A 13,846-nucleotide genomic window follows, 5' to 3' on the forward strand; every position below is an offset into this window, starting at 1 on the left:
AACCTTCACCTGGTTGCAGATCAGCACAACAAGCAGTCGTGGGAAACAGCTGTGGATTTTAAGGTCCTGCTTTGCTGCTTCATTGCTCTTTTTTTGCTGCTGTTAGCTGAACAGTAAACATTTACAAAGATGTCCACTGTAGGTGTTTGAATTGCTTTTAAAGCGATGTTTCAGTTTTTCCCTTCACATGGAGGTACCTCTCTCTTTCAGTGCTCCAGCACTTCCTGCCATTCTCCTTGAGGAGTTGCTCCTGGGGCTCCCAAAAGAATCATGGAGCAGCCAACAGGAAGGGCAGAGCGGATGCCATACTGTGCGTGTGGCTCTTTGTGGTGGGTGCCATAGAGTACATCTCAGTCTGTTTTCCCTTCTCTTAGTCCAGTGTGATTTAAGATCAGCAGCTCACCAGTGATAGTGTATGCGGAGATGGTTTTGCGGTTTATCTAGATGTAGATTTACTGAATATTTTGCAGACTAGCAGCAGAGTTATGGTACCCCATATCTCAGCTCCTGTGTACTTGCTGAATGTATCTCATCTTGCTCTGCGGTAGCTTTACTGCCTTACCTGTGAGATGGATAATTCCATGAACAGCAGTCATGCCTTGGATTTGCACTGCAGACATACCTCTACTGGGAGAGGTATTAGACTTGTTAGCAAGTGCCATACACTGCACGAATTAACATGACATTTTGGAAGATCCACTTGGGATAAAGAGGTCTTAACAAAAAAAAAAAAAAAAAAAAAAAAAAAAAAAAAAAAAAAAAAAATTAAATTCACAGCATTTGCCATCCCCATAATGTGCTTCATACACAAACAAACAAAAAAACCCAAACAAACAAAAAACAAAACATAACAAAACAACAAAAAACAACAAAAACAAAAACCCCAAACAACAAGACAAAATACTTTGTTTTTTTCAAATAAATATCCTGTTCTTCTATACATGCAAGTCTTTTTCTTAACCACTTTTTCCCTTGGTTAATAGCCTGGTATATAGTATGTTCAATAATTCAAGTCTGAGCTAAAAATGGGTTTGGTCTACTTTCTTGGAATATCCTCTGGGAGTATAAAGAAGAGAACTGGAGAAGCAATTATTTCATGCTGCAGCTGTATATTTAACTGCTTTCTTTCTCACTCAAGTGGCATCTGCATTCTCACAGCTGAGGTAATGGAGGAAGCTAGGACTCTTAAGTGCATCTGTGAGTCGTGGGAGGTGATTATCACAGCAACCAGAAATTTACCTCCTTTGCACCAGGCAGTTCTTTGTATGGACTGCTTTGGATTAAAGTGTCCATTCTTCAACATACGTTATCATCTGTTTGCTAAGGTCTTGATTAAAAAGTTAATTGATTAATCAACTGACTGAGGCCTTCATGCGTCTGAGGGAATGGAGAGTGCTATATGATTTGCCTTATTTCTGCAGCATATCTATACAGGCTGAACACAGGACAAGCATTGTGACAAGAGGCTACTTCCAGCTGATCAGTTCTCCAGTGGAAATACTTGTACTTGGGGAATCAATAAATGACTCATTTCTTTCGGAAAAGTCTCCTTGGAATCAGCCTTTTCCTTCAATTTATTATGGGCTGGCTTAGTGGCAATCACAGAGTAAAACAACCCTAGCAGCATGAGGAAAGTGTAAGATGCATGATGCAAAAGAAAATGAAGATCAAGAAGACTCTGGCCTAAACTGATGTATACCTTGTGTGTGAAAGACCGTCCTACGTCTTTGACAGGGCATTTCAGCCACTTACCTCCAAACACCAGGACAAGAGAAATATTAGTTCTGCTCTCTAATGTAGCCATGTAAACTTGCAGAACACTTCATCAGTAGATAAATCAGTTACTGACAGCAAAGTTGCAGGAGCCCATGACCTATTACACTGAGGTTCTGATTCCTGGGACTTACATATTCAGTGCAGAAAAGGCTTGTGTCAGTGACAGCTAAAGAGTTGTGTCAAACCAGCTCAACTCTCTTCAAGCTTCTAGAGCTAACAGCACATGTGTATATAACATTTTTGTAAGGTCTGAAGCTTTTCACTATAGAGGAAATATGAAGAACAGGTACAGCGCAGACGTATGACCTTTGGCAATGTGACTGCTGAGCACAGTTTCAAAGTAAAAACCCAAAATACACAAACAGCTTCCAAAATCATAAAGTTAGAGAAATGTAGAAAAATGCAGGTATTTTTAGTATACTTTTTTCCCCAATTGACCCAAAATCCTTGTAGAAATGCAAGTAGGTTAAATATTTGCAGGTGGAATGTTGATAGTTACAGTCTGTACCTCTTCAAAGTTTGCCAGCAGAGCACTGGCAGAAAAAGCATTTTGCAATGCTAAGAACTAAACTCAGAAGGCCTAGTTCTCTTCCACCAGCAGGAAACATGATGCTTTAAATTTTGCCAATTACTTTTTTATGATCATTGTTAATAAGTAATACTACAAAGACATGATTGAAGGTGGCATACACTGCATCTAAGCTTTTAAACTATTATGAATGCTACAGAGACTCCATCTTCTATATCTTATTCAGCAACTTAGGTTAGCCTCATTGAAGCCTCATTCCATTTTGTCTCAGTCTTTTCCTACTCCTTCAAGCTTCAGAAACCTTTCCAAGTATGTCTGCCTTTCACCAATGGCAACAAATGCAAGAAAGTTGTTAACAGGATGTATTTAGACTAATAATCATGCCAGTTTGCCAGAGAGGCAACTGAGAATTCTTGAAAGACAATCCAAAGTAAATTCCTTCATGACACGGGAAGAAAACAACCATCTCAGAGTGAGAAATCAAAGGTTTTTTGAAACCAGCAGCTGAAGAGTACTGCCTGAGGGGGAGCCAGCTCACAGCAGCACTTCCCCTGTATGCCCTCCCAGACAGCAGTGTTTTCATGCTAAAGGACATAATCAGAGGTTCTTTTTTTTTTTTTTTTCCCGTCCCATTTAAGGGTCTTGCTGATTTTGTTTTTCATGAACTTCTGCACTCTTCCCCTAAGCCCACTAAAATTACCTCATGGCTGTGAGCTCCATGGCTTTATTCATGAGAGAGGTAAAAAAAGCTGCTAGATGGGGTTTCAGTTTTATGCCTTCTGTTTCACATCTTCTTTTGACAGAAGAGATGTAGATCACTGCCTTTCATATCACTCACAAGGATGCAGATCCTGTCATAGTGTCCCCACTTATCTCTTTTTCAGGTTGAAGTGCACAGTATGTCCTAGTTCTTCAACAGCCTCCAAGAAGGAAAGTTCTCCTTATGCAATGACAGGATAAAATTGAAAATGCTAGACAAAGTTGTCTTCAGTATTTCCTCAGTCTTGTTTCAAAAGGACAAACTCCAGAAGGCAGTTTCTTTCCTGTAAAGCTTTAGCTAAACAGTGCCAGATGGGATTGCACTTCCTGAGGTGTTAACAAGGACATGGCCTGTCCTCTCCAACAGTACAGGCCCTACTGCTTTCAGACAGCAACAGTTCAGTCTATGCTATTGATCTGGAAGTGTCAGTTACCACATGGGGACAAGCCATTTTATCCCAGAGATATAAATAACAACATTGAGCATATGGAGAAGAGAGTGCTCTTGGTCTAGAAACAGCTTCGTATTTACAAGTTTAGTTTTTAACATCTGGTCCAGCTCGCAAGGACTGGGAGCAAGTCCTGACACTGAGATTGTTCCTTTTTATGTTCTTCTTCAGTCTTCTAGTACTTAGCTCTTGTGGGTTTCAGCATTGACCTACTCAAGGTGAAGGCCACTCTAGCACAGATGTTGCTGTTACAAAACATGCTTCTTGTTACCTCACAATACTATGTTACCTTCACTAAAGGCAGAAAAAAATTGGCCTACAGACCCAACTGAAATCATAGACATGATGATTTAAATGTGCTTATTTGACAAATAGCTTATCAGCTACAAGCCAGGAAAAAAGAAGGCTGCTAACAAATTTTGCCATCAGCATTCAGCTGCGCTGCAAATTGCGAGTGGAAATAAACTGTGATCTTCTGAAAGTCTACAGCTAAACCAGGAAAATTTCAGGCACAAAAACCTTAGTGCATTTCCCAAAAACTTCAGTAAAAGTACTTTGTGGTTCATAAGAAAATTAATGTGTAACATATATGTTGACGACACTTTCACTGTTCTCTTCTGTGTCTGTACATTTACATGTTGCATGCTTTTACATAATTTCTTAGGACAAATGATAACTTTGAGAGAGGCAGTACTGCAGTACCCTACATCAATCTCTCTCAAACTCCAGGAAACTTTTATTTGTGTTTCTATTTTTAAGCCTGAAAGTTAGGGAGTTGGATTAAAACTGTGCATTTAAATAATTTTTATTATGTGTCCCACGAGCTACTTCATCCAGTCCTTTATAGAGATGGGAGATCATATACTTCTCTGCAAGGCAGCATTTCAAGTGCTGCACCATTTCTGCATGCACACACTGTCCAGATGTGTCTGGACACAGTGTGTGCATGCAGCAATGGTGAAATGAAATCTCCTCCAGTGGCAGGATAGCAGTGCCCTTGCCATGACAAAAAGGCTCTTTATTGCCACATAACCTGCCATGGCTGGAAATTGCTTTTGCACCAATGATTCTTTATTTTCACCAGCGATTTGGGAATGCAGTTGGCAATGCGCACTTGCAGCCCAGAAAGTGCATAGTATCCTGCATTACATCCAATGCAGTGTGACCAGCAGGACCCATTTCCTTTGGTCTGGTGAGACCCCACCTGGAGTGCTGTGTTAAGGGAATGGCTTCAGGCTGAAAGAGAGTAGGTTTAAACTAGATAGCAGGAAGAAATTCTTATCTGTGAGGGTGATGAGGCTCTGGAACCAGATGCCCAGAGAAGTTGTGACCACCAGGACAGCAAAAATATTTAAGGTCAGGTTCAATGGGGCTCTGAGCATCCTGTGTGTAGTGCAAGGTATCCCTTTCCACTGCAGGAGGTTTGGAATCAGGCGACCTTTAAGGTCACTTCCAACCCAGGCAATTCTCTGATTCTGTGGAAGGAACAGTGTGTACGCATCCAGAAAGTGTCCATCACCGTGCTTTCTCTGGGTACAGCATGGCCTGCTACCAAGGTCCTTCAGTCACCGGGGAGATAAGAAGATCAAGGCTGGTACTGCAGGCAGTAAAGATGTACTGATCCCTCAGAATCTGAATAAGTCTGAAAGGCTTTTTGCTCGTGAGCTACTTCTTGAGCAGACCGCCGCGCTTCCTTGACTGCAGCGCGATCATCTGCAGCGTTTTACCACCACCCAGCGGGGACAGCGGGGACAGCCCGGGCCCGGGCACCGCCGGGCGCATCCCTGCAGAAGCACCACCTCCCGCTGGCCCCGGGGATTCCCGCAGAGCCCCTTTTCCCACGGCCGCAGGGATGTTTGTTCGCCCGCCGTGGGCGCGCCCCGCTCCCGTCGGTATCCACTGGGAGTACACATCCGCGCTCACAGAACACCGGGCTCTCCTTTAGAAAGGGTGCTTCCCTTCTTTTTCATGTCCAGTGAAAGTTTTGACTGTTGATTGTTGTAATAATACTAACAACATTAATAATACTAACACTAATACTAATAATAATAATAGGAAAAAACCCAACAACATAGCCAACAACAATGTGGTGGTTTTTGCTTTGATTTTGTTACTTGTGGGTTTTTGAGGTGGAGTTGAGTTGGATTGGGTTCTGGAATTTTTTTGGATGGAGATGGGGTGGTTGATTGGTTGCTTGGCTCATCTGTCAAGGGTTTTTATGTACATCTTCACAAAAGAAATTACTGACCTTTGGAATTTCATGTGATGTGTTGGCCTACTGATACATTTTGAAATTTTGGTTATTACCAGATTTTCATTCTCTAGCCACTTCTTAGTCTAAGCTGTAAAAATGGCTACTTTGACAGTCCAACCTGGAAACCATGTGTAGTGACTGCAATCACAGGATTTTCTTGCTGGTTGCTGTCATTCTCTAGTGGTTAAGACACTCACAAGAGCTAGATGGTTGCTTTTTTGACCCGGTAATCTGTGAAAATCTAAGCTTGGGGCATCCTGCGCACAGCTCCCTCAATATGGTGTGTGCACAAAACAATGCTCTTTCTCTGAAACACCTCTACTCTGAAACCAGGAGATGTATTGCCTTGCAGTAGGCTGCACCAAAGATATTGTGCTGGTCTGCATGTAAAGCTTGGTAGCCACAGTAATAGAAGGATTTATTAGATTTCTTCTGGCTTATTAAGACAAAGCTAACAGAAGTGGCCAGATGTTGTAGCAGCATATGGGGACCATAAGAATGATCATATCACATCAGATCAAAGCTCCGTCCTGTTTAGTGGTTCTGTTTCCAAATGTAACCAATAGCAGATGCCTCAGGAAGACTAACAACGCAGGCATGTACAGCTACTTGTACAGATCTTCTTGATCTGAACCTGACTGAGCACACTGGCATTTTGTAGCCCTCTGTACTTCAGCTTCTCTTCCCTGCCACAGGCAAACTTTTAATACCCATTGCTGGCAGAGATACAGAGTTCCAGTTTGATTGTATACATTTTGCTCTGAAGCCCTTAGTTCTTGTTTCCATTTGATGTTTTTTGGATGAAACAGTAAACAAACTCTTTTTCTGGCAGCAGATGGTATAACAGATTTCTTTTATCCTCTCTTTTTCATTCCTTTATGAAGTAAAGCATCTAACCAAAGAGTTTTCCACACATGAAAACCATCATATAGGAACACCCTGGCTACACTTTTACTTTTTCTAGCATTCCTGTACCTTTTTTTTTTTTTTTTGAGCAGAAAAACTCTGGACGACACCAGAAATATCATTAGAATTGTGTCTGAACAAATGAACCACATGCAACAAATGGAATCCATTCCTTTGTGGAAAGATGTGCTTGGTGAAAAAAAACAACAACAACAAAAAAAAAGTGTGTGGGACCCAATCCAGTATTGCAGCTATTAAACCACAACCTCCATTTGGAGGGCAGCAAAAGTGGATTAAAGCCACCAATTCACAGATAAGTGTAGGAAAAACACAGCATACAGGTGGGTTTTTTATTGCTATAGTGATATCTCTGCTGGAATAAGAAAAAAACTACACAAGGAAACTATTTTCTGGGATGTTCTCTTTATATCTCAAGGCTGCATTGTGGCACCTCTTCAGGTTTAGCAGGTTAACACATCTACAAATTTACAGACTCACTACATCTGATAAAATATAATTGCACACAATGAAGCACACAGAATTAATTTTTTTAATGCAGATAAGTAAAACTCTTCTTTCTTGTCATGGAATATTTTTGGGTTTAAAGGAAGCACCATGGGTCTTGAAATAAGTATTTCTATGCACAGATTAAAAACATTTCCCCTTAATTGCCGTCTGTTTCCAAAGACGGTTCTTTTTCTTCTTGACAGGCACTGAAGCACCTAGGAATATCACACTTTGAAAATTGGAACTACTGGAATAGTCTCACTTGCATTTACTGATTTACTTTCTTTTATATATTAAAGAAACATGAGCTAAAACAGCAATACTCTGTTCTGAAAAAATAGACCTCTATCATATAAGGAAAAAAATAATTCCCTTGGACTGTTACTCAAGGGAGACACCTTCTAGCTATTACTTTTGGCTTCAGGAACCTTCTTTATACTGTCAAGGTGTAGGTGCTGTACTACATGATGGAGCCTTTTGGAAGGAACCTGTAGCCTCTAGGCTGTGAACAGCTGCAAAGGCAAGTCCTAGATCCTGCAGTCGTATGTGCAAAGTCAGGGACTTTAAGGAAGGCTGTTATAAAAATATCCAAATAACAAGAGCACCATCTTCTCTACCCTTGAGAAACATTAATACTAGAAAATACTAGCTTTCTCTCTGAAGTCCCATTGAACTGTTTCCTGCACTATTAGGTAAAACATTCCACCACAAACTGCCACTCAAAAAGAGAATGCCTGAGCTCAAAGAGTTAATAAAGCATGTATTTGAAGTAGGGTATTAGAGGCTCGAGGGAGCAGATATGATTCTCTCTACTGTGGGATTTGAGGCAGGAAGAAAACAGACATCTAACGTCACTGAGAAAGCAGATAAACTAGACAACAAATCAAAACTGCCACAGGCAAGAAACATGGTACCTTCCAGAAAAAACTGTTTCATAGAGGTAGATTGGTGAGAATGTTGGACAATAAAGTGACCTTAATATCATGTGGAAGGTCAAGACTATCTCACATCTGATATCCAGGGTCGTAATTTCAACTACCTCCATGTTGCAGGGAGGATGATAAATTCTCAGTGTTCTCATCCTGGGGGAAAAAAAAAAAAAAAAAAAAATAAAAAAAAAGTCAATGTAATTTACAATAAAGAAATAATTGAAAAAAAGCTGGAGGAGTGGAAGGAAGGGCGGCTTTCTTTGCCAAACACAATATAAAAAAAGCTAAAGGGATATGAATGGAAAAGTTATACTTCTGTGTATATTTGGCTCAGTCTTTTCACTATTTTCCCTCAGATCTTATTTGGATATTTGAAGAAAGTCCATACTGCCCAAGAGCTGTGGACTCTAGTGTGGCCAGGAGGAGCACAAGCTGAGAACAGAAGGTACACTTCATTTGGGGAGAACCAGAAGGGGTACTTCTTCCAGTTTTTGTAATATTTATGATGGGAGGCAGGCCTGGGAATTGTGATATTTATTTTGAAAGCTCCGTGGTGCAGGGAAAAAAATAGGATGCTGAAATTGATCTCTTCTGAAACTACAAGTTGTTATACTATGTTCAATATCAAAATTATTAACACCAAAATGCACTGGTCTTAGTCACATGGAAAGGTGGGAGACTATTAATAGAGTAAAATTTATCTAAGGCTTATACAACAATAAAACATACATAGTCTGTCAAGTCTGCAGGTTATTAGAATTCTGGCCTTTAGTCCAGTACCCATCTAAATGTATTTAATCAAATTGATAAATAAGTTAGATATATTATGGCTAATATCACTGGCATATTTAACTTAGTAACTGTCTGTTTTACACAGTGATTTTCAAACAGTTTAACATCGTATACCAAAAGGGACCACTACGTATAACAGTACTGTCAGTTCAGGCAAGGCATATCCTTCACCTTTTTTGATTCATAAGGAACAGTGTTAAGACAGTTATTTCTCAAGCTCTGGATAAAAGGAATGTCAAAACAAGCCTGTATTTGCGATCACACTGTGTGACTTTCCTGATCATTTCTTATCCGGTGTTTAGAGAAGACTCAGCACATTTGAGGTGGGAGGAGGAAGGAGGGGGAAGAAGCTTTATAATGTCTGGGAGTCTGCAGCCAAACAAACTTACATCCTGGTTGATTTAAAAGGTAATTTAGTTTGGAGCTTTTCACTCAGCACCTGGTAAAAGATAAACCAGCATAAGACATTAAAGAAAGTTCATTTTGAGCAACCCAAACTCTTGCCTCTTCTCTGTGCTGTATTCCTCTAGGAATTTTTTGTAATAAATGTCCATATCTTTGTCTTCGAGGGTCTCCTGAAATGTGATTCTGCTTGTCTAAAACACAAACAAAATCTCCAGGGGTCTGTAAGTGGTAGGCTGACATTTAGAGTTACTAGCCAGGGATTAAGAAATGAACTCCATTGCAAGCCAAAGACTCACCTCCACAGATCTATTAGCTGCTGTTGTTTCACCAAGGTAGTGTGTAGCATGCACACACAGTGATTACTGGAGGGAAGGTGAATCCGGTTGCTCAGTGCCGCCCACTGCTCAGGGATTATGTGGATTTTTAACAAGTTCATCTCCCAGCGCAAGATATTTATTGACCTTGATCTTGATAGCTCAGAAGCTGCACAGTAGAGGCAAAAGGCATGTTATGTGTGTTATTCATGTTTCTCAGTGCACCCTGCCAGGAAGCTCTGTGTAGCACAGTGGGGACCCCGAAGTGACACAGGAGTCCCATAGTGGCTTTCCAAGTCAGTCAACACCAGAGCAGACTATTCTGAACGGAAGGAGAAGGCAGGATAAGAAAGCTGAGCTGTTAATGCCTGCTAAGAAGCTCCAGTGCTACGCTTGCTGCTTGAGAACTGAGCACGACAGCAGTGCCTGTCACCAGAATAGCTGGGAGCTGAGGGCCACTGCCACAGCTGTCCTGGCTTCTCCCACACAGCACAGGCTATGTAGGCACACTGATTACAACGTGTTGCTTTTGGAAAGCCTCGTGGAGCAGGTCTGTACTGCCCAGGGGCATTCAGACCAGGCCAGAATAAAGTGCAAAGGTTAATGGCTTTGCTGATTAGAGCAGCTGTAATCGAGTTAAGGACCATGCTTGTTATTCACTTAAGGTTGTGCTTGACTTAAATCACAAGGAAGTCCGTGTGTGGCTCTCCCCTTATCTCTGCCAGAGGAAGGGTAAAAGGCTCCTGTTACCTTAAGAGCACTTGTGAATATCTTCATGTTGTGAGCCACCCGAGTGTAATAAGGTCACCAGACCCTTTCTGCCTGAGTACCTTCAGATAACTCTCTTCAGATGTCTGCAGGGAAAGTGTCAAGGCTACCACAAAAACACATAAAATGCATTTTCACAGGAGATGTGTGATCCTGCAGTGAGGAGAGGTCAGGGTGTCTGGAGAAAGGGCTGTAAAAATCTTTAATGGGCAATGGCTTCTCCAGGGAAGAAACAGGGACAGAAGAAAAGCCAGAGGCAGCTGCAAAATCCCTTGATGTGGTTACAGCCATGAACCCAAAACTGAGTTTGTTTTTTCATGGTGGTCATGAAAGAAGGAGATTCAGCACATTGTGCATACCCATTGTGTCTACCTACCACTGTCAGTTTCTGAATATTTCACTGTTTATGAAAGTGGAAACAAATCACAAGGTTTTATTTATTACTGATATAGTTTACCAATAATGCTTTCAGTTTTGGAATTTGAAGAAAGACTACAGATCTGCTACATTTTAGAATGTACATTTTAGAATTTACAATTTAGAAATTTTGCTGTCATTTTGATGGATTTTGGCAGCTGTTGAAAAAAAATCATGTTTATATAATAAAAGAGTTTTAAAATGGTGATTTCACTACTTGCTTGCATATCAGTTTACATTTTGTGCATACCTATGCTTTATGTATAAAGAAAGAGAGGTAATTAAACTTCTTCTGCCTATCTGAAACAAAAACATCCCTGAAGATACTGAAAGATTGAATCTGGTTTTTCCCCACCAGTTTTAAGAAATTCTAAAATCAGATATTTAAGAGACATTTTGGAGCGAAAATAAAATGTAAACAGACATCTACATACATACACACAGGTGCAGAAATGCATGCACACACATCTTTGCCCACAAATACATACCACATGCTAATAAGATACTAAAATATTTATATTTCACTTGCCGTGCTAATGACGTCTTAGCAGCTTCACTAGAAACCTCATCCTTTGTAACCTGGTATTATTGTAACCTTTGCATTATTTCAGTGATACTGGTTTTTTTCATGCTTAAATGTAGTCCTTACACTCTCACACTCTTTCACATTTATACACTTCTTACACTTTTGTATGTTCCTTAATGATTATTCCCACCCTTGCAAATGTTGCTTTGAAATCAAGGCACTCATGCCAGCTTTCTGTTATGCTAGCAAATAAATTCTTAAATTTTTCCCACATTAGCTTATGAATAATCTGTTCATGGTTAATTTATCTCCATTCTTTCATGCCAATTGCTTAGAACGCCCTGCATGTCTTTCACAACTACACCTCCCTATGATGTCTTTTCTTCTTAGTACTAATTTCTTGAACTGAAACTGGCTGAGAGCTGCTCCTTGAAGACCACAGGTGGTGACAGGTCTGAGGGATGTACATGAATCCTTGGAAAAGAAAATCAAGCCATGGGATAACATTTTAACTCTTGGTTCTAAAAGCTTAGCAACAGCACACGTGTGCTGTTGCTAAGCTTTCAAATGTGGTTTTGAAAATCTTCACAGTAAATCTCACCTTGCAAAGGACTGGTTTGGTGATCAGAACATTTGCACTGCCTACAATGGTTTTATGATGTGACCTATCCTTCATGAGCACTGTTCACTGTTGTAATAGGCTAGTAGACTACACTGCCAGTAGTAGATCTTCAGGAAGGTAATGACCATCTAATCAGTGAGTTCAAAGTGTTCCTTTATAAGTATATTGATCCCTTACCTTCTCTTGTTGCAGAGTCCAGCAGAGCAAGGGAAACTGAGTAACTAGCTCCTGGTTTTATTGTGATCCTGGTCATTCTAAGAGTAATTTCCTTGTCTTTCAGGGAGATAAAGAGGCATACATTGTGTGGGCAGAAGATTCTGTGTTCTTGTCAATGGCATGGGCCACAGAGGTCAATGGCATTTGGGCAAGCCCGCCTGAAAGCCCCTATAAATTTTCAAAGGTGAATGAGACAGATTTTAAAGACTGGATATGTTCTGGCTGTGCAGGAGGAAATATAAAAATGCCACTTACTAAGAGGAAACAGAATATTAAGTCTCATAAAAACCTTTAAGAGGCTATATTGTCTCCCCGATGGAAGAAGAATTCTACCCACTCAGATTTTGTTTGACTGGAAGGACACATAGAAGGACACTTGATATTAATGCAGAGAACACAAGTGAGCCACCAAGGCAAAGCTAAAGCTTTCTTTCAGACTCCTCTTCTCCCCCAATTCTTCTTTGGTCACCACCTATTTAGATGCAACTCCTTTAGCAGAAGAATTTTGTCACTGACATGGTGATGAAAACTTCTACTATACCTCCTTTCTAGATGTTTATCACCCTCTGTTTCAAAATAAAAGTGGACACAGGTCCAAAGTAATACATATAGTCCCACTCTGTTTAGGAATAAAAGTACAGTTTCATGAACTATGAATCCAGATTAGGTTATGCTCTAGATTCGTAAAAAAATTATTCTTGACAGAAAACAATCTGGGACTCTTTTCTACAGCAACACACTAAGGCAGGTCTTAAAATGCCTTGACTAGCTTATCTGGATATACAAGGAATAAAATATTCCTCTCTTTTTTCTATTAATAGTACTGGAATAGTACTGGATATTTGAAATCAATTTTTGTATGAATATATAATAATATATACATTGAAGAAGTGCAGTGAAGACAGAAATGTTTGGTATGCAAGGAGATGGGGACCCTTTTTTACCTTACTGTCTTTGGAGTGTGCCCAATTCACTTTTCAGCCATACATTGTGAAGTGCTAGCCAGCAGCATAGTTTTGTTGTCATTTTTCACAATGGCAGAGAATCTGGAAGACAGTTGTGAGCTTCTTCAAAAACTGATTCCAAAATATAGGAAACAGGAAATTGAGCTTGGGTTTTTCAGATTCCCAAGTAATTTAATCCCATCACACATTGCCCTATATTTTGATAATTTTGATTTTCCTGTGTGATCTGCTTAAAAACACACATAAGTCAGCTCATAAGCCAGTCCTTCAATCTAATGTAAAACCCCCTTTAGAAAAAAAGTAACAGTCAAAGAAGGATACCACAAATCAAAGATGGACACCACAAATCTTGGAACCTGCTCAGGATCTCCTCTAGGATCTAGTCTCAGCATTCTGAGGAATTGCACTACATTGATCTGTATTTTCTATATTTGTTTCACTTTTTCGGAAACTGGGATCTGCAAAATTTCCTTCATCTTTAGTGATAACAGGAGCATATTCCTACAAGAGAGCATTCCTGTAATTTCATATTTGCAAAATCTATTGGCTTATAATTTTGGTTTGCTTCTTCTGTTCATTTCTTGATGCACACGAGGACCAGTCCTTGCTTCCTCTTGATCAGCCGCACACTTTTAAAAATGTTTGGCACGAACTCTGGCAAGGTCAAGTGTGATCTGTAGAGATGCAGCTAGAGTGAGGAAATGATGAGAGA

Source organism: Onychostruthus taczanowskii, unplaced genomic scaffold, assembly GCF_017590055.1.
Source record: "Onychostruthus taczanowskii isolate IOZ18803 unplaced genomic scaffold, ASM1759005v1 scaffold154, whole genome shotgun sequence".
NCBI lineage: Eukaryota > Metazoa > Chordata > Aves > Passeriformes > Passeridae > Onychostruthus > Onychostruthus taczanowskii.